Source organism: Dermacentor variabilis, chromosome 3, assembly GCF_050947875.1.
Source record: "Dermacentor variabilis isolate Ectoservices chromosome 3, ASM5094787v1, whole genome shotgun sequence".
Classification (NCBI taxonomy): domain Eukaryota; kingdom Metazoa; phylum Arthropoda; class Arachnida; order Ixodida; family Ixodidae; genus Dermacentor; species Dermacentor variabilis.
In genome coordinates this window covers 44,282,641-44,289,414 of record NC_134570.1, presented here as the reverse complement: position 1 = coordinate 44,289,414, position 6,774 = coordinate 44,282,641, and positions in this window count along the sequence as shown.

Below are 6,774 nucleotides of genomic sequence, written 5' to 3'. Positions count from 1 at the left end.
AAAGTTTTTTCAACTGCTTTCACGAGAGCTTCCTTACTTTTTGGTCCCAGTTCATTCATCAGCCTAACGGGAACCTCGTCTAGCCCTGTGGCTGTGCGCTTAGGAATTTTCTCTTCCGCTTTCTTCCAGTTTAAATTTGTAAGCACTAGCTCCTTTCCCCCTTGGGTCTCTTTCATGCTCTTTTTTTCTTCAAATACAACCTCGTCCTTGCCTTGGAAAGATTCGGCTGTTACTTTTTGGATGTAATTTATTGCTGCTTCTCCTTCCAGTCTGTTTTCATCTTCGTCTAGGATATGCCGCGAAATAGAGTTACTGTATGTGCTACCGCAGGTAGCAGAGTTGCGCGTCTGTTTTATCACGCCGCTAGCGCCTCTATTGGCAGAACGTCATCACGTGGTAGCCAAGCAACCGTGTATTGCGGAGAAGCAGACGTTCGGGCCAATTTTTGTATTTCCCGACGCCGCCGCTGCAGCGAACTGGATTGACACAAGTTATCGCCAGTCAAATTCAAATCCAATCCGGCCAATCTTGCCGTTCGCTGTCCACGTGCGTGCTAGCTGCGTAGCAACAACGCAACGTGCGCAGCGCATCTCACGTTTGTGTCGTCGGCCTGCCTCGTGACACCTTACTGCAGTAATTGTTTTTCTTCCTGTGTAAAACTAGTGAAGGGTGTTCAGGTAAAGACACCTGAACAAACAAATTTTCAGCCAACTGCCTATTGCGTCAAGTGTGTATGAGATGAAATTGCTTGACTAACAGCTACGTGCTTTTTGGGCTGTGCTAAAAAAATTCACAGCTGGAATACTAAAAGCTACTGCAAGTCTGGATTTTTTTAAATAATGGAAGCACGTAGAGTTATACAGAAGATTTAGCTGGAATTACCAGTTTTTTGCATGTGATTCACCACACTGCTTTCACAGAGGTGTCGTAAAAAAGCCAGCTCACATTTTCATGATTATGCACTGCTTGGGTTGTTTCTGAATATGAAAGAGGTTACTACTAAGTAAAGATATTTAATCTACTACAGCTTATGTGAACCAGGATGCAAGAGGAATGAATGTCGTCATTTAAAGGGGTTGAGACACCAAATTTTGAGGCTATAAAAAGCATGTTGTAGGCTGCTTCCGTATGCAAGGACAGCCAGAACGAGGTATTGGACGCTGCAAACATTTGAAAATAATTTTAATTGAGCTCCAAAGAGTCATTAAAAACTCCTTCTCGTAGTCGAGACCCATCGTTAGCGCGGCAGTTACTACGTCACAGAGGAGGAACGAAAATATTGACGTCATAGCACACCAGCACAAAAACGTGACGTATGATGAGTAGCGATGAAATGCCGATTACGGAGCCTGCTGAGCCGAGCAACCGAGCATAGCCTCCACTACGACCGAGCTACAGGCATATAGAAATCCTTTCTTAATGCAAAGAAGGGGTAAGGCGTCCAGACACGGACACAAGAGGAGAGAAGTGGACAACACGCACGCCGGCCCGCGAACGGCAAACTGCGTGCGGCGAGTTGCCCTGCGGACGGGCATTTACACGTTTGAGTGTAACACCAGCCGGCCGACTCCGAAAGGGACCAGGATATGCGGCGTTCGTGTTGTGTGCTTCTCTCCTCGCATAGTCGCGTAGTTCGGCAGCTCGGAGCGGACTCTCCTTCGCTTGGCCTTTCCACGTTACCGGCCCGTCCACGTTACCGGCACGGAAACTCGCCGCACTCCGTTTGCCGTTCGCGGGCCCCCGTGCGACGGCGGTTTTGCTCGCGAACGGCGAGATTTCCTTGCCGTAGAGAGGACGGGCCCGGGACCCATTTGTGCGGCAGCCGTACGGCGAAGCGGCCAATCAGCGACCGAGGAGTGGTCGCTCTGGCATCGACGGCAGCTTCACCGCCTCGGATCGTTCGGCGCCGCCGATATCGTCGCTAGGCCTTTTCCGGTTCACTTCAAAGCTAAAGCTTACGGCGCTTCGGAATGAATCACCGACTCTCACAAGCCGCAATATTTTCTTACCGTTGTCGTCGCTCTTCGCAATAATTATAATAATCGCGACATGCACTTCGAATCGCCAGTGGTTGACCTCTGCTGGCAGAGCACGCGTATGCGCGAGCAGACGACGCAGCATAGTTTTACGTCACTATTTTTTGTGGGCCACGTGACCAAGCCATGTTGCGTTTCCTCCTCTGTGACGTCATAGCATCCCCCTGAGCCCAGAAACCGAAACCGAAATCGCTCGGTATAATAATGCTATTATTAAATTATTTATCGGATATATATGAATCCCGCTGTGTGTATCGTGCTCCCTGAAGCGTGACACAACGTTTGAATCAACAAACGCATGAACGAAAATTTTGATGTCTCCACCCCTTTAACATACGGTAAGGGCCTAACTGTGTTTTGAATTATTCCCTATAATGTAGCTATGTCAATCCTGTGAGAAAAACTTTCGCTATACACTCCCACAGAAGGCTACTTTTGGAATCCCTGCAGTGAAAAGGCACATAATGAAATCACACTTGCAGGTGTAGCTGATATCCATTGCTTGCTGGTAGATGGATATGTTCCTACACAAGATCTAATGGGGTACCAGAGTCGAAATAGCAATGGTTGGTCATTGATTCACCAGTAATATTTTAGACTGGCTACATGTTGAGAGTTATGGCACATAAGCAAGTATGAGCCTCATTATATTTAGTAGCGCCAATTGATAAAGCTCACTATATCAAAATATTTGCACGCGCATATACTAGTCTGTTTTTTTCTCTGAAATTCGCATTGTGATTTTATTGCCAAAAAAAGAGGTAGTTGTGGCTCGGTGCTTTTTGTTACTGTTTACATCCTAAAAGAGCACTGCACTGCTCTTAGTAGCGTATTTATCTCTGTTGAAACAAAACCTGAGTGCCAAGCAGTATTCAAGCGAAGGAAAGTTATTAAAGTATCTGATTGTTTACCTCAATTATTAAAGTTTGTCCAGTTTTTAATACGCTATCTTATTTCGAACCTTATACTACCTTGTGAAGTAGCTTTTTCGCACGAAAATTTTGTAGGATTTCCGGAATCTACAAAATAACATCACCATATTCCCTAAGTTTATTCGGTGAGATCTAATCGTTACCGTCGCGGTTCACGAATGCTGCATCTGATCGGCGTATATAGAATACACAATCTATTCTAGATACGCGAGTGCCCACACGTTATTAGGGCGGAGAAAGTGCACAGGTGAATGCAACTCCAAAAAAAGCTAATATACGCGCTGCATCTTACGCCGCGCGCTAAAAAAGGGCAGCGCCTTTTTCTTCACAATCTAATCAAGTCAGCTGTTTCGATGCGCTTTGTTTGCGATTAGGCGGAAAAGCGGTGCACAAGCGATGCAAAAGCGCCCACGGTCGATCGACGATACGCTAGGCATGTCGCCTGCAAAAACGGAGTGCGGCTTCGCCGCATAGACTTGGTTGCTTCTCAGGCAAGATGGCGGACCTACGCGCAACTCTGCTACCTACGGTAGCATATACAGTAACTCTACCGCGAAAAGGCAACGAGCGCCTCTCATGGCGAACGCCTGCAACTTGCAATCACGTGCGGCGGCCTCTGAGATTAACGTGGCATCTCTTACCGTCTCGGAGGCCCGCGATAACGCCCGCTAACAGACGCCCGCGCAGTTACGCGCCGGCGGATGCATTCAGCCGCCGCTGCCACATCCGCCGGAAGTTGAAAAAGCAACGAGCGGCGCCTCATGGAATTTATGCTGAACTAACTTCAACTAAGGGAACCGCCGCTACAATGGGAAAGCGAGCAACGCGGCTGGCATCTAGTAAAGGAGGCATTGAAACGAGAAGAAAGGCGAGACATTCATTTGAGGGATCGCTAGTCGTTTGTGCGCAGGCGCGAATGAGAGCGGGCGCGTGAGAGAAAATGTGGGGTCTCTTGCTTCTTGAATGACTGCCTAAGCACTACGGAGGAGGTTCCTCTTAGCCCGTGTTGTATTCGTTTGTCCCCAGTGGGTACGGACGCCCCATTTGGTTATCACGGTGCATGAAGAGGCAAGGTTCTGACTGGTACGTCTTTTATAAGTCGCGGGTCGCTTTTTTCGTCGCGACGATGTTTTCACAAGCACTGCTCCAGGAGGGCACATGTAACCGGCAAACGGAGGCCTCAGGCGAGCACCTGAGGGTATTGGCACAGAACACCTATACTGGCCTATGTATTTACTCCTTAACTTTTGCGTTGATATTATCCACCAATCACATGGCCTCCGTTTAGTTATTTCTACCTGTTCGAAGTCTATTTTACTTTCACTGTCTTTAAAACCTAAATTTGAATAGTTCCCCGTTACATTCAACTGCTGGGTGAAGTTGTTCACAAGCAAATGTCAGGTGTTCAGCCGTTTCCTCCTCCTCTCCACACGCCCCGCACAACAAGTCTATCTCCTGGTATCTGGCTCGGTACGTTTTAGTCCGCAGTACACATGTCCTCGCCTCAAACAACAATGAGCTTCCCTTAGCGTTACCGTAAATATTTTCTTTGGTTATTTCTTGCTTAAACGTCCTGTATGTCTCTAATGATGATTTGGTTTGAACTTCAATCATGGAGAGCGACCTCTGTGTGGTATCCCGAAACGAGAGGCGAAGTCCTTTATATCGCGCCGATCACGGAGGAAGGAAACTCAGGTCTTGAAGTGAAGCCAGAAGTTGGCGTTGCTCATGGCGTTGCTCCGCCTATCGGGCCAGCTCTCCTCTCTTGTTTACATTTCTCGCGAAACCACTCCGCGCTGGGCGCAACCGTGCTGCTCGGACCTGCGCGCTCCGCAGCAATACTAAACGTTAGCACGTTAGCATGATTCCGCCAAAGAAGGCAAAATTTCCCGCAGATATTCCTTCGTCCGTTGCCATTGCCGTGGCGGGGTACATTGCGTACAGCGTTGCAGGCGCGTTCATTTCACGAACTTTAGTTCCTCCTGTCCCACCTGGCCACAGCAACATCCGGTAGAGCACGGTCCAGATAACGCAGCGCAACAAAACACGGAGACCAACGCAAACCTGCCCGCACGGCGCCTTTGCCACGGTACGAAACCTACGGAGCAACACGTGTGAGCGCACAGACAAAGCCGCCATTGTGGCCCGAAAGGCGTGGCCACAGAGCACCTATACTGCGTGGCCGCTACAGCAAAGAAATAAAAAAACAGCAAAAAAAGGAGAATCTACTACGTCATTTTCTCTTTCTCCTAGCCCGCGGAGGGGGTAGGGCCTCTCCTCAATTTCCGTTACTCACGCTCAACGTTTATAAACGTTGCTCACGCTTGTCATTTTGCACACAAGGTAGGGAGCATTGGTATTCGAAACAGCTGAAACAACCAGCAGCACACACTGAATGCGGTTCCGAAACGCGCGGATTCGGCGCGATTGGTGCCGATGTTGATGGACTATTCCATTTGGGAGGGAGGCCATTTTCTTGCTCTATACAGTCCTCGGCCCAAACGTGTAGAGAGGTGTAGAGTAATAGGTAGCGTAGAAAACACGCGTGATTCTAAATCGCTGAACACCTATATGTCGTACAATGGTCGCACAAAAATCCTTCACGTGACCTGATCCTCGGTGCACGCGACCATAGAGTTTCCTACGCGACAGGCAGGCAGGCAGAAGATAGCGGTAATTTATAGTGAAGGGCTGCGGGTCACAGAACTATAGAGGCTAGAAGGTTATCCTAGTGTCGGGAGCGGGCGCCCTTTCCCGAAGCGCCGGAGAAACCAGTTTGGATGCTTGGCGGGGTAGTTCGAAGAGGGCGCTGCGCTCCTGTGGCGGGTTACCGACGCCAGCCGAAGGAATGCAGACACAAGTCGTCGTCAGTTTTTGGTAGCACGTGTAACGACGTAGTTCACTTTGTTGCAGCCTTTATTTTCGTTGAGACCGTAGTGCCACGGCTTGGTGCGATGCGACGTTGAACTTCTGTGATAATGCCTTCAAAAAAAGAGAGGACATGTTTTGTTCCCCTTTGTAAGGGCGGTTACAAGTCGTCTGTAGAAAAGGTGTCGTTGTTCCGCGCTCCATCCGACCCTGTTCGCTTGAAGGCCTGGGCAAGGAACATCAAGAGAGACGTTGGAAAACGAAAGAGTGATGTTGGAAAACGAAAGGCTGACCACCTAACAGAAATTATTGATGAGCAATTGGAGTGTGCAGAATCTGTGTTGAAAACACAAGGCAAGCAGTTTGATCATGACAACTGTGTCGAAAAGCACAGTGACAGTAGATTAGTATATTATATAGCCGGCTATGTTGTCAGAAAGTCTTTAAAAAAATTTCCATGCCCAGAGTGTGCCTCTTGCCTTTGTATTTTGCCCCTACAAGCTGATTCTGATGTAAATTCTATACTAACCAGGCAGTTTGATCATGGGGGCTTGATCTACCCTTCCAAAGCTGTTGAGGAGCTTGTTTGTAAAGTTGAGGACACATTTACTGTGTATTTCAGCAGGAATCAGCTTCATGCTGAAAGCATGGTCTGCTTTTTGCATTTCCTTCAGGGAGCGAAGCCTAAAGAAGTGGGTTGCAGTGAGCATGGGCGGTGTTTGACAACAAACATAATAAAGTTCTATGCACTGACGAGGCTGCACTTCTTTGCAAAAGCAAAGAACATGGAACGGAGCACTCAAAGAGAAAAACAGAAGCTCCTGAAAATGAGGCGATGCCAGTAGAATGACAGTCGCGAAAATGCTCCCTGCTTTTGTACATACCTACCTTCATTGTGCAATAAAAAAGAAAAAAAAAACACTTGTAACATAGGTTTT